This window comes from Stomoxys calcitrans, chromosome 5 (assembly GCF_963082655.1).
Source record: "Stomoxys calcitrans chromosome 5, idStoCalc2.1, whole genome shotgun sequence".
Lineage (NCBI taxonomy): Eukaryota > Metazoa > Arthropoda > Insecta > Diptera > Muscidae > Stomoxys > Stomoxys calcitrans.
Genome location: NC_081556.1, coordinates 62,205,786 through 62,227,096, shown reverse-complemented (window position 1 = coordinate 62,227,096; position 21,311 = coordinate 62,205,786). Strand labels below are relative to the sequence as shown.

General features: G+C 37.3%; 1 protein-coding gene across 1 annotated transcript in view; it reads right to left on the bottom strand.

The window, feature by feature from the left end:
* LOC106084907 (uncharacterized) overlaps positions 1 to 16,270 on the bottom strand; it is a 146,785-nt gene extending 130,515 nt beyond the window's left edge. Inside the window, exon 1 of the mRNA XM_013248875.2 lies at positions 16,188 to 16,270. The gene's annotated coding sequence lies outside the window, so the exon portion shown is untranslated. The remainder of the gene's footprint in view (positions 1 to 16,187) is intronic.
* Positions 16,271 to 21,311: the final 5,041 nt, after the last annotated feature.

Below are 21,311 nucleotides of genomic sequence, written 5' to 3'. Positions count from 1 at the left end.
TTTGAAAGTATGTTTTCAAATACACAATGACATTAATTCTTTACTTCATTTTATCGACACAATAGAGGACGTTATTTTGACCAGCCGATTAGGTATCCTCACAAGAAATATTTTGACAGACCAAGAAACAAAACTGATAGAATCTGACGAAGAATTTAAAAATATTGATTTAGTGTCATTACTATATAAGCATAATATTATTATATTTACTCTATTAATTCCTAAATACGGAAAAGAAAAATATGAAAAATATCGTCTTTTTGAAATTTTGGATGATAAAAATGAAACAATTAGTTTTAAGCACAAAGAAATATTGTTAAAAGACGGTATTGTTTACGAATTTAATGAGAAATCGGAAAAAGCAAGCAATCTTGTAAAATTAAATGATGAATGTATTATCGATATTTTTACAAAATCCATAATAAAAAATTGCATTAGAATTAAGAAAAAAGCAGAAGAAACAATAAAAATTATAACGCCAGGCTCTATTGTAATACAGAAATTTCATAAAACCAAAATGAAAACTACTTGTGGTCATAATATTTTTGTAGAAGGAACAAAATGGATTAAATACAAAAATTGTACTTTATACCTTAAAAATCAATCTTTTACAAATGTCGAAAACACTATTAAACACCATTATTTAAACCCTGAGTTTATTAAAGCTATACCATTTACAAATACAACCAAAGAAGAACTTACTATGGAAATATTGGACACAAAAAATGTCCAAAATAGAAACAAAATTGAAAAACATCAAAAAGTGTCAAATTACCATTATACATGTCTGTATTTGTTAATATCAATTATAATTATACTTATTTCATATCAAAGTGTAAAAAGATTTAAGTTAAATCTATCATCGACTCCGAGGACGGAGCCCGAAACAAGCGTTGGGGGAGTTACAGGGCCACCCACGCTGTCCGCAGAATTTTAATTCATTATGACTATGGATTTTTGCAGCATTAGCAAAAATCCATGATCAACGAAATTGTCGCAAATGGATTTTGTATATACAAAATCCATTTACCCCAACCAGCCACAGAGAAACAGAGTTCAATGCAAATATCATTTGACCACCCATAGCGAGCCATAATGTAAACATATACTATGAAGAATTCATCAGCTAATTGTAAACATTTATTTATTAAGCTAGCGTTAAGGAAAATTTGAAATAAAGATTCAGATAGACTTGAAACTTACACAAGAGAAGTTTGTATCTAAAACTTCTAGCCCAGTCATATGCAAGACCCTTTCGGCCCTTCTGTATAGCTCGTTCGGATCCTTAACTCTTAGAAGTATTATAACATCGTCTGCGTAGCAGACTGGTTCAAATCTCTCCTTAGTCAGCATTCGTAATATGTAGGTCATTTATGGTGGGCACCCATAGGAGTGACGATAAAATGCCCCCCTGTGGCGTGCCCTGTGCCACTTTCTCCCTTATATTTATGCCATTGGACACACAATTTTTCCGCCTGTTCCTTTGAATATGGTTTATCCAGTCTCTAAGGACCGGGTCCACCCTGTACTGGCCTAAGGATTGGATCAGTGTGTCGCTACGCACATTGTTAAAAGCCCCCTCGATATTAATGCATACCGCCAGTGTGTACGTTTTGGCATCGAACGATTCTTCTATTTTATGCACAACCTCGTGCAGGTCAGTCTCCACCGACCTTCCCTTGACATAGGCTGTTTGTATTTGAGCAGTACTCTTTATCATGCTGTTTACAATACGTTACATAGTTTTGAGTAGAAAGGACATAGGGCTTATGGGTCTGTAGGCCTTTGGTGTCGCATAACTTGCCTTGCCGGGCTTAGGTATAAACACCAACCTTGCCTCCTGCCAGGCTTTCGGAGTATAAGAAAGTCCTAGGCAGGCTGTGAAAATTTTCGCCAGACGAGGCGCCAGATAAGAGTAGTAACGCCGGAAATATCCCATCAGGTCCGGGTGACTTAAATGGTTTAAAGCTTCTCCAGGATTCCTTCGCCATAAATTCCGTTATTATAAACCTTCGATCAACGTCATTATTCCAAGATTCCGGTGTCTCCGTGAGTCCCGTCGTATCCTGTGGAAAATGGGTTTACATCCTCCGTTGTCTCAGCTCTCACTCCCATATCGTCTACTAAAGTTTCAGTTTGGACATGGGTTTTTGAGAGAAACTTTTTTATCTTCGCGGCGTCATTAACGCTATCGACCTGTTCACAGAAAAGCTTCCAGGAGTTTTGCCGCTCTGGTAATCTTATTGTATTCATTGAGTCGTGTGTAATACACATCCCAATAAACTTCTGTTAATGTTTCCGAATTATGTGAGCCTTAGCTCAATATGTAAAACGGAAAGTACAAATTGAAACGGTTTAGTACCTAAATGTAAGATTTACAAAAAATCTTGTAGTCGCCTATACATTCTGTCAAGGTGTATCTGTATTGTAAATTTCAGAGATCTAGCTCACTCCATAAAAAAAATTAAAATTAAAATTAATTAAATTAACAAATATTAACTTCTAGATGTCCACTATATACGATTGTATCCCAGTGTTAGAGCTTTAGGTAAATTTGTAAAAAAAGAACTATTGTGTGCATTTCATTTTAGTACCTAAATGTACGAATTTCTGGCCTAGTCTTTCACACCAAACATACTATCAGGATGTGCCTGTATCCAAGATTTTATAGCTGTAGCTCAATCCTTAAAAAAGTATGATTTGTACGTCTTACTACCAAAATTTACAAATTTCAAAAAAATCTTCCAGTTGCCCAATATATACTGTCACGGGGTACATGTATCCCAAATATCAGAGCTTAAACTCAAATTGCAAAGAAAGTGCCATTTTTTACGTTTTGGTACCTAAATGTACAAATTTCTGGCCTAGTCTTTCACACCAAACATACTATCAGGATGTGCCTGTATCCAAGATTTTATAGCTGTAGCTCAATCCTAATCCCAAAATTTACAAATTTCAAAAAAATCTTCCAGTTGCCCAATATATACTGTCACGGGGTACATGTATCCCAAATATCAGAGCTTAAACTCAAATTGCAAAGAAAGTGCCATTTTTTACGTTTTGGTACCTAAATGTACAAATTAAAATAAAATCTTCAAGTCGCCTAATATATACTTTCAAGGCTTCAATCATACTAGAAAAAGTACGTTTCCTACCACTTGTTGTATGATTTGTTACGACCTGTGACAATTGGAGCGTGGAGCGGATCAGAGCGAAGCGGATTTTGAGATTGGAAACCGACAAAACAAAAACCATTAAAATATATTGTTTTGTTGTTTGTTTCTCTTTCGAGACGAGCTCATTGATCGGAGATGCAAATGGAAAAGGAAAGCCGAAGATAGCAACACACACCAACCACTATGGGACGCGTTTCGTCTTTGGTTAGAAGACTTTTCAACCATATTGGGTGTGATGGCTTCAAGGGTCGTGCGTTGGTATGTTGAATTTGAATTGTATTAATTGCGAAAACGCATCTATGATACAATTACCACATTAACCAAGCTCGACAACCCTGCTTATTAGCTATTTTTTTGGTTTACGAACTTGTTATTTGGCGAATTAAAACAAACATTTAAAATAATTAAATTAACATGAAATAACTTTAGAGTTGACTTTCGTTAAATCGTAATCGAAAACATATCAGTGGACAGATTTGTACCAACTTTAAAAAGATTCGTCTTAAAGTCAAAACAAATAAGATCGAGCTAAGTGTGTCAGGGCTGAATCTGGTATACCATCCACCATTAATGGCATTTGCCAAGTTTTTTTGATAGGCCCCCGATATCCGAATCGATAATGGTATAATCGGACCATAATTAGATAAAGCTGCCATAAAGATCAACCTACCGATTTAAAAGCGCGTTTATTTCCTGATTTTTTTTTTTTTTTGGAATCTAAAACGGTGACTTTCTGTCTACATCCGCAACGAGTTTGATTCTGAATGAACCATATTAAGATATAGCTACTATATAGATCGATCTGCCAATTAAGGGTCTTAAACCCATAAATGCCCCTTTTGTTACCCGATTTTGCTGAAATTTGGAACAGATAGAAGTACAAGGCCTCTAGTTGTCCGACCTGAACATAGCCCAGATCGGACCATATTAAGATATAGCTGTCTTATACACCGATCTTCCGAATTAGGGTTTTACGCCCATAAAAGCCTCATTTCTTACCCGATTTCGCTGAAATTTGAAACGGAAAGTTGCACTAGGACTCTTATTGTCCGAACTGAACATAGTCAAGGTCAGACAAATTTTAGATATAGCTGCCATATGGAACGATCTACCGATTTAGGTTCTTAAGCCCATAAAGGTCGTATTTTGCTATTTCGCTGAAATTTAGAGCAGTGAGTTGGTCATATTTGGATATAGTGGACTTATGGATCTGGGATCTTGAGCCATAAAATCCTCATGTATTACCCGATTTCCTTAAAGTTTCTAAGTGTGACTTATAAAGTGTGATTTTTTAAGATCTATAGGAAAGGTTAAAAAAAAACATAAAATTCAGAAAAATTCATGAAATCTTTATTTGAATCGATAGTACGGTCCATATAAGTTAATGTTTGAAAATTATTTCATGAAAATGTTGACCGTGACTGCGCCAGAGCATGCATTTTGATAATAAAATTCCATTGTGATGATTTTTCTTGGTCAAAAATGAAATCGCGATTCGGGAAACCAGTCAAATGTTTCTAGCAATAACTCCCTTTTGCTGACTTTTAAATATTTTTTGTTATACTATTCTTTGAATAGAAAGCATTAGGCAATGGCGTAAAGCCAATGTTTTGGGCGATATAACATTATCCCAAAATTTTTTGCGACACTACATTCTGCCTTAACTTTTTAATATATTTTTTCTTAATAGAAACAAAAGCTCTCCTCTACCTCTACCATAGAATAGGGGTATACAAGTTTCGTCATTCTGTTTGTAACAAATATGTGTCTGAGACCCCGTAAACTATATATATTCTTGATCGTCATGTCATTTTAAGTCTGTCTGTCGAAAGCACGCTAACTTTCGAAGGAGTTAAGCTAGCCGCTTGAAATTTTGCATAACTACTTTTTATTAGTTTGGGTCGGTTGAGATTGTAAATGGGCCAAATTGGTCCATGTTATGATATAGCTGCCATATAAACCTATCTTGGGTCTTGACTTTAATTCTCGTCCGATTTGACTGAAATTTTGCGTGGCGTTTTGGTATCACTTCCATTAACTGTGTTAAGTATGCTTCAAATCGGTTCATAATCTGATATAGCTGTCATATAAACCGATCTTGGATCTTGATTTCTTGAGCCGCTGGAGGGTGCAATTCTCATCCTATTTGGCTGAAATTTTGCAGGGGGTGTTTTGTTATGACTTCCAATAACTGTGCGCAAATCGGTACATAAGCTGATATAGCTGCCATATAAACCGATCTGGGATCTTGACTTCTTGCGCCCTCAATTCTCATCCGATTTGGAAGATATTTTGTACAACGGCTTCTCTCACGACCTTCAACATACGTGTCTAAGATGGTCTGAATCGATCAATAGCTTGGTACAGCTCCCATATAAACCGATCTCCCGATTTTGCTTCTTGAGCCCTTACAAGGCGCAATTCTTATCTAAATGAGCTGAAATATTACACAATAACATATTCTTGTTCAATATTCTTTGTTTGCCAAAAAAGAGATACTGCGCATAGAACTCGACAAATGCGATCCATTATGGAGGGTCTATCGAAAGGCTTCGGGTAAACAAACGCATCCAAACGATGCGGACCATAACATCCTCTGAGAAGGCTATAATCTCCTTCTTACACTTCAGGACTTTTCGTGACCAAATGGTCGTGGTTGTTATTGCCTTGATAGCCAGTTTGCAAATGAAAACTTTGCCCATGAACATTCTATTAAGGAACAGGAGAAAACTTCTTACATATCATTGAGCGCGACTCAAGTTTAAGCTCAATGACAAGGGCAGTCCTTTTTATAGCCGAGTTTGAAAAGCGTTCCAGCGTTCGACTCCTCTTTGGCATAGTTCCTCACAAATATCGCCAGCATTAGGAGAGCATAACAACCGTTTCAAATTTTTCCTGATGTTCTCGCCAAAGAATTCGAAGGATGTGTTCAGGGTCATAAGCGGACATGTTAACCTCTACGCTATGGTGGCCTCCAATCGCCAGTTTACTGTTCACAGTCTAAAACAGATCTCAGTTCTTGGGTACTCAATATAGACCCCAGGCCCATTCTCTCCTCTAGCTTTGATCCATCCGTGTAACATGATCTTCTAGATGGCAATACTAGGGTTCCGTTAGTCCAAGACTGCGCCGTTGTCAGCAGTGCCTCGCACTCGACCTCAAGTGTCGTGTCAGTTATCCGATCAGAAACCTTTTCCCTTCCTTCCAAGTTTCCTACCGTCGCACAGTGTTGCCTCTTCATACATTCGTTGGACAAAAATAGTTAGAGTTAAGATAGAGCTCTAAAATTTTAAATACATGTATATTTGACTTAAATTAAGAAAAACATTAAGTATGGACCAAATCGGGCTATATCCTGATATAGCTCCCATATAAACCGATCTCCCGATTTGACTTCTTGAGCTCCTGGAGGTCGCAGTTGTTATCCGATTTCGCTGAAATTTTGCACAAAGGCTACTGTTATGACTTTCAACATCCATGGTAAGTATGGTTCAAATCGGACTATGTCCTGATATAGCTCCCATATAATCCGATCTCCCGATTTGACTTCTTGAACCAATGTAAAGCGAAATTTTTTTCAAATTTATTTTATTTAATTTTTTATTTCATATTTCTTATAAAACAACATAAAACATAATAACACTTCAAAAAAGGTATCAACATTTCTTTGTATGGTTTTCAATCTTGCTCAATATAATATTGAATATCATTTAAGTTTTCGGAGATATTTCTATTCTTTTGACTTAAAACACTAATGGATGGCTCTGAGTGTAAAATCATATATACAAACAAATCTTTATTAGTTTTTTCTCTGTCGCACTTTCGTGTATGCTCTAGTCTTGCCTTTCTGATTATTTTATGGCATGACTCCATTGCCTCCTCTGACAAAATTCCAATAGGAATTGAGAAATATTTTATGAATCCTATTCCATGGACAAGTACTTTGTGCACCGTAGCTGGCATGAAATACCAAGCATACTTGCTTAAATACAAATCCCTTGTTTCCTTCAAGAGCGTATCGAAATTTTCTATATTTATTTTTGATCCACTTGAAATAGTTCGCAGTATTATTGAAAAGTTTCGTATTAAATTGTTATCAACTCCAGTTATTTTCGATGCAATTTCAATATTTGAGAAAAATGTTCTGGCGCTATTTCCATCGTTTGTTGTGCCATAACCATTTTTAACTTTATCTACTATTAATCCTAATTGTTCTTTAATTTTTTTTTGAATCTGTGACTTAGTTTCAGAAACTACTTGTTTCTCCTGTTCTTTTGAAACCCTCCATTTTCTCACTTTTAACTTATACGCAATATGGAGTATACATTCAAAAAACTTAATTCTAGCATGCAGCGTCGAGAGTCCATATTTATAATGCTCTTCATTTACATCGCGTTCAGACACTGCAGTTGAGTTCATTTCGGTAGGCTTCGCCCCACAAATACAACAATTTGAACTGCTTTTATTATTCGTAAGAACATTTAAGACAGCGCCATCTATCATAGTTAGCTTCATAGATTTTTCGATTTGAAGTGAAATATTCCGTTCCACATCTCTCACCAAATCAGGGTTTTCTTTCATAAACATGAATTTTATTGGTCGACAATATCTGGGTGAGGAATGGCGATCGTTTTCCCATAATGTTGTGGAGGTTTTAGGATCAAAAAATCGCAATGGTACCAGAGATGCCACAAATATAAACTCATCATTAATTCTTGGGTTCGAAAATTTTTGTTTATATACGCTGTGGTTCGAACTTCCATCGAACCCCCATTTACATTCTAATGTAATATCTTTTTTGGGGCACAAGTTATGGGAGTCCATCAAGCTTTTTGCGGTTTGATTTAATAGAGACTGCAATGGAATTTCTGCAGAGCTCTCTGTTACCTCGATATCATGTGGTATAAGTTCTTGTTTAGATTTGAATAAAGCCTTATACGATGGGAAACAATCCTTATGAAATGAATTTACTAAATTTCTCATCATATTGTATGTTCTATAGGACAAATCCATATCAACGTACAAGCCCAAAGCCTCTTTAACTGATATGGTGCTTTGATTACTCAGGATAGTTAGCTTTTCCGCAGCTTTTTTAATTAATTCTGATGAATTCGATGTAACTAACTCATCCACTCGCCTTCTCTTTGTTCTATTGCACGATTCTTCAAAGGACTTTCGTGGTCTTCCTCTACTGCCACTAGTACTTGGTTCCTAATTTTAAATATTTTTGGTCATAGTGGTGATAAGCTTTAAAAAAAATGTTTTAATTACCTCAAAGAAATCATTTACGCCCAGACGCATGTCGGTATCCAGCCAAATATTATTGGATGATTCAAACCTTAGTTTCATACGGGAACATTTAACCCATTTTTTGTTGAACTTCTTTAAAGTTGATTTTATTTTTTCTTTGTCTTGTTCATTCAGTAACTTGTTGCCATTGCTTTCGATTTTGTTTATTATTACTTTGTTTACATGCGTTGGGTTTACTGCTTTAACAGACAACCAAATATTATACAACTCACGCACTTTCATTTTAGCTTTAATATAATATAACACTATATACGCAAATGGTGCAAGTTGGTGCAGCTGAAATTTAGCCTTTTTGATTCAGGACACTTCACTGAAGAACGCTGAAAAAGAGTTAGCGTGGTCCCAGTTGGACTTTTTTAGATCCACTCTGCTGAAAATTTCACTTTTGACAGTAATTGCTTTATTTTTGCCTCTTATTTAAAAGTAACGGTACTAACCATATGTTCATGTCAGTGACACCTTACGTTGACAAATGTGCTGTCAATTATGTCCTCTTTAAGATCTTATTCTATTTTGGTACCCCAATAAATAAAAAATCAATTTTGTTTACATAAACAGAAATTTTAATTTTTGGGAAAAAATATGCATCATCCATTTGTTAAAAAACCTTCGTACGAAAACGCCCATTAGATGACGAGGAACTTCAAATATAATTATTTTTTTTTAAATTCTTCATATTTGAAGTGTTTTCTAAAAGATTAGTAAAAGATTTCATAAAAATTTTCATTTCCGATTTTTGCATTTTTGTCCACCGGGGCAACACTGTGCGTCGCCTCGATTATACCGTGATGGTATGAGCTGCTCCCATCCTCAATCCATTCCCCCATCGCCTTAAGTCTCGCAGCCGCAGTGGCTACCTCACATTTAATCTGTATGTCAATGGGTCGGAAATCTAGAGTAGTCCCCAGTGCCCTAGTGGGCGTGGTCCGCACCACTACACCAATGCCAAGACAACATGTTCTCTGAACCTATTGTATTGTCCTTATGTTGCACTTTTTCTCCATAGCAGTCCATCAAACTACTGAAGCGTAAGTAAGTATTGATATAAACACGTTTCTGTAGAGCCAGGATTCAGGCCCCATTTCGAACGTAGGGCCCTTCTACAATACATAGTGTCCAACATCTGTGAGCCTTCTCAGCATGCTCCTGAATTTGACATTAAGTTTCCTATCGTAAGTATTTGACCTTGTCAGATATCGAAATCGTTTTGTTGGGGAAACGTGGTGCGTTAAATTGGCCCACCTTCGTTTTTCTCGTGAACGGGAATATTTCAGTCTTCTCTTTGTTAACACTGAGACCCCTGGATCTAGCCCAGTCATATGCCATATGTAAGATCTTTTCGGCCCTTCTGGCTCGCTGGTTCGGTTTCTTACCCCTAAGAAGTATTATACCATCGTTGCAAATTATTTATGGGGTGACCACCATAAATTTGGTTTTGAGTAGAGAGGATGTTGGACTTAAAGGTCTGCAGGCCTTTGCTGTTGCATGACTTGCCTTGCCGAGCTTGGGTATAAATACCATCCTTGCCTTCTGCCAGGCTTTCGGAGTATATGCAAGTCTTAGGGCAGAAAGTAGGCCTCTTTCTGTAGTAATGCCGGAAATATTCCATCAGGTCCGGGTCTTAAATGGTTTGAAGCTCCTCAAGGACTGCGTAAATTCAAAGACTAAATTTCAATGACATTTTCTGTAGGCAAGAATAAACAAACATTTCTCTAGGATATAATTCAATAGAAATTTTCTCTAAATGATAGTTTTTTATTTTCATTGAAATTTTATCTGTTGAGAAAATATTATTTTAAAATTAGTTCTAAAACTAGAAAGGCCAAGCATTTTATACACATGTCTTGCCTTACTCACCAAAATGACTGATTTGATGTTTTGGTGGAAAACTTATAAAATTAAAAATTGTTGTTTTAAAACTTATAAAATACTTAAAAAAAATAATTTATATTATTTAAAAAAAAATTATGCAAAATAGCATTAATAAAATCTTTTGCTTGATAATCTGAAAAACTTGAATAAATAATATATGCATGATTTCCAAATTTCCAAAAAATATGAAATTTTTAGTTATAAATTATATGCATTAAATCAGGAATACAATGAAAAATTTTAAGGACTCGAAAACACAATTTTAGAACCCCGAAATGATCAAAAATAATATTAATAAAATAATTATTTCAAATGAAACCATTTCGTTGTTTTCTTGGAACTCCACAATTCACCATACAGTTTTTAAAGCAATTGATACGGAGTTCATAGTGATTAAGGGTCGAAATCTATCCGTATAGTTGATTCTCGTATAAATTTATTACTTCTGTAGGCTCTGACCTAAGATTTGGACACAGCGATTTTTTCAAAGTTAAAAATGTACTTATTGAATTTTTGATTTTCTTCGAAGAAAATATTTCTTAAAAAATTTATGAAACTTTCAAAGTTAATGTTTTAAAAAACTTCGAAACTCCCTTAATAGGGAAATTTGTTAACTAGCAAAGAATCTTGTTAAATCCTATTAATCGGCAGACGTTCTTCTACGAAAGCAAGTTTACGTTTGCCGCTAGGAGTTAACATCAATTAGTGGGCTATTTGAATGCAAAAGCTTTCTAGAGAATATGGTTTTTGAGAATATTTGAAATAAATTTTCCTTTCAAAAATTATCATAACAATTAAAAACGCAAATAAGATTGCCAAAGGAAGAAAAAAGTTTACACCTACAATAACTTGGAAATCTCTTCGCATTTCTCATTTTTAGTTGTTACACCTTTTCTTATTTCATCTCCAATAAATTAGGGAAATTCTAATACTTATAAAGACTTGATGAAAATTACTAACTTATGTGGCACTAGTCAATTTTTACCGGACACCCTTTTCATTAATAGCAGAATTTCGATCGATTTTAATAAAGTTTGAAGGAAGACCTTACTAAAGTCATTTACGCCGAATGTAGATGGCTCTTTTTAAATATTTAACAATTATAGCTGCCTAATGTTTTAAGTTTGTTTGCCTAAAATTGTATGGAATTAAAAGTAATTTAAAACCAATATACCGACACAAACAACAACCTGTTGAAATCATAAAATTATTTTGAGAGCAAACTAAAATGAGCGCAAAAGAAACAATTTCATCAAAATACCGAAGCTGATTCGACGAATCTTGAGAGACAAGCACATTTTGAAGAATTTGAAAGATTAGGATAGACCTATAAATAGTGTGTTGGCAAGCACCCTTCACCCTGCACCCAGTAGCGACCACAACTTTTAATAAAAATTTGATGTATCCTAACCAACTTCACAGTCACAGAAGAATTTAGGTAATTTTTCGATTTTATTAAAAACTAGCCGATCCGGGCCCGCTCCGCTGCGCCCTCTTTAACTCCCTTAGACTCGGCTATAAAATACTATCTTATTGTTGAATTTAAGTATAAATCGGAAAGCATTCATTGATGTGTGAGAAGTTCGCCCCTGCTCGGTTCCTGGGCAAATTTTTACCCGCCCCGCTCCTAAATGCCTTTCTATTAAGTCCTTTATTACAGTACTGGTAAATATTTCCCGTTTAGGGTGTATTTCGGGGGTGGGGTGGCCAACCAGACACTTGGCTCTTTAAGTAAATATAACATTTGTGTCTACTTTCAAATATATTTCATATGAGCCCCATAATGGCATAATCGGTAAATAAGTTCTGTTTGAGGGTGGGGTGGACCCCAGGGTCTTTGTACCGAAAATGAGTATCAATTTCCCGAAAATCATTTAACTTCCACATCAAATAGCTGTAATAAAATCGAGAGGTATTTTCGTGTGGGTCAGTTCCCCAAACACTTGGCTCTTCAATTGGATATCAAATTCGTTTTTTCTCTCAAGCACCTTTCGTTTGAGCTCTATGTTGTCGTGATTGGCTGCCCCCGAGGCACCCGACCCCAACAATAGACCCCTTGTTTTGTTTCAACTGTGAATGAACCACATTACCAATCTCCGAGTTCTGGTGTTTTTGAAAATTAGAGTAATGAGTAATGCTTTTTAGGGGAGGAATGGTACCTCAGACATTTCGAATCAAATATGGATATCAAATTCGTGCTCCACTCCAAATCCCTTTAATTTGGTCCCATATTGAAATGGTCGGTAAATATGAACCGTTTGGAGGGTGTTTTGAGGCTGGGGCGGCAACCAGTACTTTTTACTGAAAATAGATAACAAATTCCTTCTTTACTCCCAAATAATATTGATTTGAGCTCCATATTGCCATAATCGGAAATGAATTTCAGTTTAGGGGTGGTTTAGGGCGTACTCCAAACACTTGGCTCCAAAATTGGATATTAAACTCATTTTCTACTTTCAAATGCCTTTCATTTGAGTCTCTTATTGTCAACCTTTTTGACATATTTTTGGAAGAAAAAGCGCCACCTAGACTTGAACGCAAATTTTAATGCCTTATTCCCATTTAGAGGTATTTGGAGGTGGGGCGACCTCCCATTACTTGGACCTAATTTTGTATGCCATATTTGTAATCTACATCCGAATACTTTTCCTTTGAGTCCCAAATTGACATGAATGTCATATATTTCTGTTTAGAGCAGTTTTTGGGTTTGGGGCGGCCCGCTGGGTACTTGGGCTCAAATTTTAATACAATAATCGTTTTCTAGTCTCCAATACCTTGCATGTGATACCCATATTGTGCCTATCAGTCCACTTTTGGTTTTGAATGGCGTAAGAGGGCGGGACCGCCCCTATCCGATATTTAAAAATTACATAGCCTATGCTTCCTTCCAGACAAACTTACACAATCTATGACAATTTTAAGAAAATAGGCTCAGCCGTTTTTAATTCTACGGAACAAACAAATAAACGGAGTCCCATATAGTCATGATGGGTATATGTCTATTTGGAGCGTTTTTGAGGGGTAGGGTGACGCCAAAAACTTCGATCTGATTTTATATGCCAGATTCGAAATCTATACCCAAATACCTTTCATTTTGATATGGACGTTTAGTTTGTCTGCTTTTAGAAGTTTTGGACAAACAAACATACAAACAAACACAAACAAATACAAATTAATTTTTATATGTAAGATGTGGAATGGGGCCTCCCTCCCCAAATTAATTCCTGGGCCCGTCCCTGGATAAGGGATATACTAGTTTCGTCATTCCCTTTGTAACGCATCGAAATAATGATCTGAGATTCTGAGTCGATTTAGCCATTTCCGTCCGTCTGTCTGTCTGTCCGATAGAGCAGGTCGGTTGTCTTATAATTGTATGCAATTTAGAATTGTAAATGAGCCATATCGGTCCATGTTTTGTCTGTCTGTCTGTCCGATAGAGGAGGTCGGTTGTCTTATAATTGTATGCAATTTAGAATTGTAAATGAGCCATATCGGTCCATGTTTTGATATATCTCTCATATAAATCGATATGGGATTTTGAATTCTTGAGCCTATATAGGATGCAATTCTTATGCGATTTGGATAAAAACTAATGTTAGGTCTTTTGCTACCAACAACTGTGACAAGTATGGTTCGAATCGGTTCATAACCAGATATAATTGTTTTCCGATTTAGCTGAAATGTAATGCGATTTGTGAAGTGGCTTCTCCTATGACCTCCAATATACGTGCTATGTGTGATCTGAATTGGTCAAAATATATAGTTCCCATATAAATCGACCTCCCGATATTATTTCTTGAGCCCTTTTGGGCAAAATTTTGCACTATCATTTATTTTTTATGAAACATTTTTACTGCTTTTGGTTTTTCACTGTTGAAACCCCATATTTTTCGCTATTACATTCTTGAAACACTTTAAAAATCTCAATTTTATTGGGTTGCCCAAAAAGTAATTGCGGATTTTTCATATAGTCGGCGTTGACAAATTTTTTCACAGCTTGTGACTCTGTAATTCTATTCTTTCTTCTGTCAGTTATCAGCTTTACTTTTAGCTTGCTTTAGAAAAAAAGTGTAAAACAAGTAAAAAGGCGTTAAGTTCGGCCGGGCCGAACTTTGGATACCCACCACCTCGGCTATATATGTAAACCACCTTTCGTCAAAATCCGGTGCAAAACTCATAACTTATGTCCCATAGCAGAAATATGTGGAGGGGCTTAACATAACTCTTTGTCCCAAATTTCGGCAACATCGGACAATAAATGCGCTTTTTATGGCCCCAAAACCTAAAACCGAGAGATCGGTCTATATGGCAGCTATATCCAAATCTGGACCGATCAGTGCGATAATGCAGAAGTATGTCAAGGGGTTTAACTTAACTCACTGTCCCAAATCGGCGACATCGGACAATAAATGCGTGTTTTATGGGCCTAAGACCCCAAATCGGAGGATCGGTCTATATGGCAGCTATATCTAAATCTGGACGGATCAGAGCCAATTGACGCAGGACGTTGTAGGGCCTAACACAACTCACTGTCCCAAATTTCAGCAAAATCGGATAATAAATGTGGCTTTTATGGGCCTAAGACCCCAAATCGGAGGATCGGTCTATATGGCAGCTATATCCAAATCTAGACCGATCTGAGCCAAATTGACGGAGGATATTGAAGGGCCTAACACAACTCACTGTCCCAAATTTCAGCAAAATCGGATAATAAATGTGGCTTTTATGGGCCTAAGACCCTAAATCGGAGGATCGGTCTATATGGCAGCTATATCCAAATCTAGACCGATCTGAGCCAAATTGATGGAGGATGTCGAAGGGCCTTACACAACTCACTGTCCCAAATTTCAGCAAAATCGGATAATAAATGTGGCTTTTATGGGCCTAAGACCCTAAATCGGACGATCGGTCTATATGGGGGCTATATCAAGATATAGTCCGATATAGCCCATCTTCGAACTTAACCTGCTTGTGGACAAAAAAAGAATCTGTGCAAAGTTTCAGCTCAATATCTCAATTTTTAAAGGCTGTAGCGTGATTTCAACAGACAGACGGACGGACATGTCTAGATCGTCTTAGATTTTTACGCTGATCAAGAATATGTATACTTTATAGGGTCGGAAATGGATATTTCGATGTGTTGCAAACGGAATGACAAAATGAATATACCCCCATCCTTCGGTGGTGGGTATAAAAAGTATATTTGATTAAAGTTCATTTTAAGTTTTATTAAAAATGCATTTACATTCTTTTAAAAAATCCGCAATTACTTTTTGGGCAACCCAATATATCAAGTAATGAGGGAATGTATGTCTGACTATTATTTGAAGACGAGAACCTTGCCAATTTGGCAACCATGCTCATTCACGTAAGGGGCAGCCTTCATATGAGCTAAGCAGAAGCCCCCCACCATTGTTATTCATAATGATTTTGGGGTTGTATTTGGAGTGTTATCCTGTTAAATTTTATTGTCTGGAACTGAGTCTTCCTGAGCTCTGGATTCCTGTTGGAAACTGTTTCATCCAAACTGTATACCCATGAATTGGCCTAGGCTTTGTGCGCTGCTTTCACACACAAGCCCATACCTATATTCACATCGATACACTTTGTAAGTATAACAAACCACAACCATGAGGGCAGATGGATTGATGGCCGGGCTGCCACAGGTATTAATGTTGTTAAAGAGTGGACGAGTGTTGGTGAGTATCGGTGCTTTTTTTCGTTTCATCATACTCTTGACTCTGGTGTGCAATTGTGCTATTTGGAAGGCCTTGTCGTTTAGATGACAATAAAATGAGGGTTGCAGTCAACACCGATTGTAATGCTTACCAATAGCAATCTCCATGAAAAGGAAGCAATAGAAGCTCACAAGAGAGACGATAACACCCACTGACTTGTCTTTTAGTCATTTCCTCCTTCGGACGCTTAGTCAAGCAACAAGTGTTGTTGCCTGTTTAGTCAAAGTATCCCTGGCCGTAGGGTATGTATCTGCATGTGTAAGTGTGTATAACCAATAGATTTCTCTATTTCACTGGGTTGACTGTAGCCAATTTTTTTGCTTTGTTTGTTCTGAATTTTTAGCAATAAGCGAATATTGAGGCAAATATGTCGTTTTATATCACTGATTTTACAGAAATTTTTTTCACTACACTTTGAGTGAATTGAACATTTTCCGGGCAAACACAAAGAATTGAATTGGTAATTTTTGGAGTAGTTAACGAATCAGACACTTTCTGTTCCCAGAATACAAGGAGACGACATAAGCTCACGTTTTAACATCTGTAATGCTCGCTTTTTACTGCGGTAGCTGTCGTCTGTGTGGAATTATTTTATGAATTCACTCCGTAGATAATTCTTGTGTATGGGATGTATGAGAGCTTTAAAATCAGGCATCGAGCTTTCGTGATGGTCCTGTAAAAGTTCGTCGAAAAGCATACATTTATTTATTTTTGCGCATGCAACAGGCAATTGCGTGGCTGCTAAATACAATGATGCCAATAAATTTTTAAGAGCAAAGATAAAATTTTGTATAAAAGGAAATTGCACAGTGTTTCGAAATTGAATACTCTTGAAAATAATTCGAGAATTGTTGAACGGATATAGATATCAACACTAAACTAAACGTAGTCAGTGCTGAGGTGTATGCACGTATGTACAATTTAGGGACCCTAGTGGGTACAGGGGCTCATCCATGGAGCTTGAAAGTTGGTCACCTCGAGAATCTCAAATTTTAAATGAATTCAGTCGTCGTCGACGCTCGCTCAAAGTCGAATTCCGTGCAGGTCGTCCAAAACCGGCTGTTGTACCATAGAACATTGATATCATGCAAGGTCGTCATGTGAATCATGGATCTCATAAACATAGAAACAAAACAACAACCGACCGTTTGGGTCTTCGAGGTCGTGCCAAATCCAACGAAAATTGTTCGTGGGAGAAGTCCTTCACAGCAAACGGTCATCTGTTTCTCCGGAAAAACTGGTTATGTGGTGACTGTTCTGCTTGATCAACGTAAGAGCTCAATTCTGAGCTTGGGAGAAATTCGAAAATCGAGCAAAACAAGACGAATCATTCAATGCGAATCAAGACACGGCTCACACCAGACCCCTTTTGACCGGCCAAAACGTCGAATTGGTGGGTCATCCGCCTTACGGCCCTGACTTGGCACCCTATGACTTTTTATATTTCCGAAAATTAAGGTAAAAAATGGGTGGTCAATGAATTTCGTCACCCGAAAATGTTGTTGAAGCGTTAAATAACCATGTTTTGGAGGTGTCTCAATCGGAGTAGAAAAAGCGCATCGACTAAGCCTTATAAAAGTCAGTTTCAGCGAAATAGTGTAATGTATTCGTTTTTTTATAGGAATAAAATCCAAAATTGGAAGATCGGTCTATAAAGTAGCGTTGTTTAAATTCGGTCTGATCTGGGTCATAATGTCAAGAATTTCAAGGAATCTTAAATAACTCGCTGTTACAAATTACAAAGAATTCGGGTAATAAATGCGACTTTAATGAGCTTAAACCCCCGAATTTTACAGCCCTATTCTGAATAACAATTCCCTGGGAGTTTATTCCCTACTCCCTTTTCCCTTATTCTGAATAACAATTTACTGGGTGTTTTTTCCCTAATCCCCTTTCCCTTATTCTGAAGAAACTTCGAAAAAGGGAAATCTCTCCCAGAGAAAAAAGTAGCTATTCTAAATCAATATATAAGGGAGAATGAGGCGATAAAGCTTGGGAAAAATTCCCCCAAACAAATGAAAGGGAGTTAGGATAAAAATTGTGAATATAATGTTTTTATAAAAAAAAATAGTACCACTTCCTATTACTTACGAACAATTTAAAATATTTGGAAATTATTTTTCACTTTTTCATCAAAAATAAGTAAAAATTTTGTTAGGTTCTCCCGGTTTAAATATGTCATGTACACACCATAGAAGATTTTCTTAAGTTTTTCAATTTCATTGGCACTCCGTTCCGAGTCGGTTACTTAAAGGAGGTACCTTATCATTGAGCTTAAAGTAGAATCGGGCGGCACTCAATGATGTGCAAGAAGGCTTCTGCCTGTTCCTTAATGAAGTGTTAGTGGGCATCGGAATTTATAAAAAAATGATGAAAACACACATGCATTGGAAAAATGACACAGCTAGTAGAACAAAGTGTTGAGCATAATTTAGTAAACCCTCACATTTGTATATATTTGATGATAATGAGAGCTGAAAAAGGTTAAAAAAAATCCTGGGTGGAATTTTGCAGCTGCGTGGAGGATACATCTGAGGCCTCTTGGTATATGAAGTTCCTATCCTCGATACCTATTACGGTGACATATATTCAAAAGTCAGAGAATGCATGGACAATGTCTAGTTAGGAAACACTAGAACTAGTTGTTGATATACATCTCCCGGGTTTTTGGTTTTGTCAATTCCAAAAGGAAATGTACTAGCCTTCCTAACACACTCAAATATTTTAATACTGAATCTTCGGACGTAGCTGAGATTGAGAATTTATTCGCCACCTATATTAGGAATGCGTTGCTTAACACAGCGTATCCTTTTGCAATATCTTACATAAGATTGACTTATGATGAGGTCTTGAATGCACTTCGTACGTGCAAGCGTGATTTCGATCCAGGTCCAGATGGAATGCCATCTGCAGTGTTAAAGAACTGTTGTATGTTCCTTTAACGGATTTATTCAACTACTCTTTATCTTCTGAATGTTTTCCTGCTATGTGGAAAGATAGTTTTATTATCCCACTTCAAAGAAAGGAAGTAAGGGTAACGTGGAAAATTATAGAGAAATAGCAAAACTTATTGTTATCCAAAACTGTTTGAGAAATTGGTGACGAGTAGGATCGTTCTATGCTAAGCTCTGTATTTTCTGTGTCTCAACATGGATTTATTAATGAAAGATCAACGTCTACTAACCTCCTTGAATTTACGTCTCACATTTTTGAGTCTTTCCCTGTACAGTGTCAGGTCGATGCGATATACACTGATTTTAGTAAAGTCTTTGTTAAGATAAATCACGGCCTTTTATTTTTCGAACTTGACAAATTGGGGTTTCTATCTTCCCTTTTAAACTGGGTATCATCATATTTATCAAATAGGACTCAACAAGTTGTTTATAAAGGAATTTTATCCCGTCATATATTTGCCCCATCTGAGGTACCCCAGGGAAGTCGTATAGGGCCGATTCTATTCGCACTGTATCTTAATGACCTACCATCCGTCATCAGCACCTGCCGAATTTTGATGTACGCCGACGATGTTAAGCTATTTTCTCCGATTGCTTTTGCCACTGATTCTGCTGTCCTCCAGAGCGATCTTGACGGGTTAGCAAATTGGTACGATACGAATTATATGACTCTGAACCTGAGTAAATGTAAGAAAATTACCTTTTACAGAAGGTCTGCCTTGACGATGCCATATTTTTTTTTGGTAGACACCAACTGGATAATGTGTGTACTTGATGGCGGGCTGAAATTTGATGCTCATATTGATTCTGTTGTCAGTAGATCAATGTCTACTCTAGGTTTCATCAAAAGATGGCTAAGGAGTTCAATGATCCTTACTTGTCTAAACGTCTGTTTACTTACCTTGACAGGCAAACGTTCGAGTACGCTTCCATCATATGGTCTCCTAGTTATCAGTGCTATATAGACAGAGTTGAATCTGTCCAGAAACAATTTCTTATTTTCGCATTGAGAGGATTAGGTTGGAGTAGTGTGCCGTAAGCAGCTGAGTACAATTTTTTCTCGCGAAGTGCACTATCTGTCATCGAGTATTGGTTGTGTGTGTGCATTCTAGTTAAGAACCATTCCACACACAAACATCGAAAAATGACGCGAACTAGTAACATTCTCAACATCAGAGTGATTTTGACAGATAGTGTACTCAGTATTTTGTTGTTGGGCAACCGCCACTACCTGTAAATGAATATATCTTGACGCATAGCTTTCGGGTTTATTGAGAGGCTTGGTGCGAATGATCCTAAGACTCTCCCTAATAGGGACAGAGATTGAGAGGGCATCCCATGCCTAAAAAACTAATGTCGCTAGGGACAGTTTGGTGATGGCAGTTGTCAATAAGGGAGAAGAACAGGGCTGCATACCTAGGAATAATTGGAGTGGAATAGTCAATGGACTGTCATCAGTACACTCCGATGTCCTTGCGGAATTTCTTGGGACTCCTCCAGTTTGTGACGATGCAGGCTGGTATCGGGGCCGATACAGACTAATTGCCATCGGCGATCAACGCTCAATTGAAATGTATCGCTGTGCGCTAAAAAAGATTGGTGAGATCTGGCCAGGTGCAGCACTAGATTTAGTCAAGAAGGAAGATATTCCTTCTTGACCAATGGCGCATGCTTGGACACCAAAGATTCCCTCAGACCCTGAAGCGATACTTGGAAGACTAAGGGAACATAATCCCAATTTTTCAACCACCGAATGGAAGATTGGTAGATTAGATGAGGCTGATGGTGACCGGAGACATGCAGTATTAGCACTCAACTCCGGCTGTTTCGCAGACCTCAACAAGTCTGAAGGGGTTGTATCCTACGGATTCAACAAGTTGAAACTGAAACTATAGAAGCTGTGGGGATGGGGAATCAGGAGACGACTCAGCACTTGTTGCTGAACACTTGTCTGAGGAACCACATCGCTAAAGTCTGGCGGATTGCAGGAGTCTGAAAATCCCCCTGCCACAATCGAGACAGGAGGGCATCGATGATTCGAAACGGGACCCTACAAGCTCTGTGTGGCTGGGTCACCCAATTGAAGAGGGCTCAAGGTGTGCGCCAGCGAGGAAGCAAGGAACTCAAAAAGTACTTCGACAGCAGCAGTTAGTGAAGAATCTAAGGAGAAATCGTCCATACCGCAAGTGCCCACTGTGCTGTGGATGAGTGGCTCAACAGCTTTCTCACCTGCCCCTGGATGCGTAGGGAAGCTCATCATG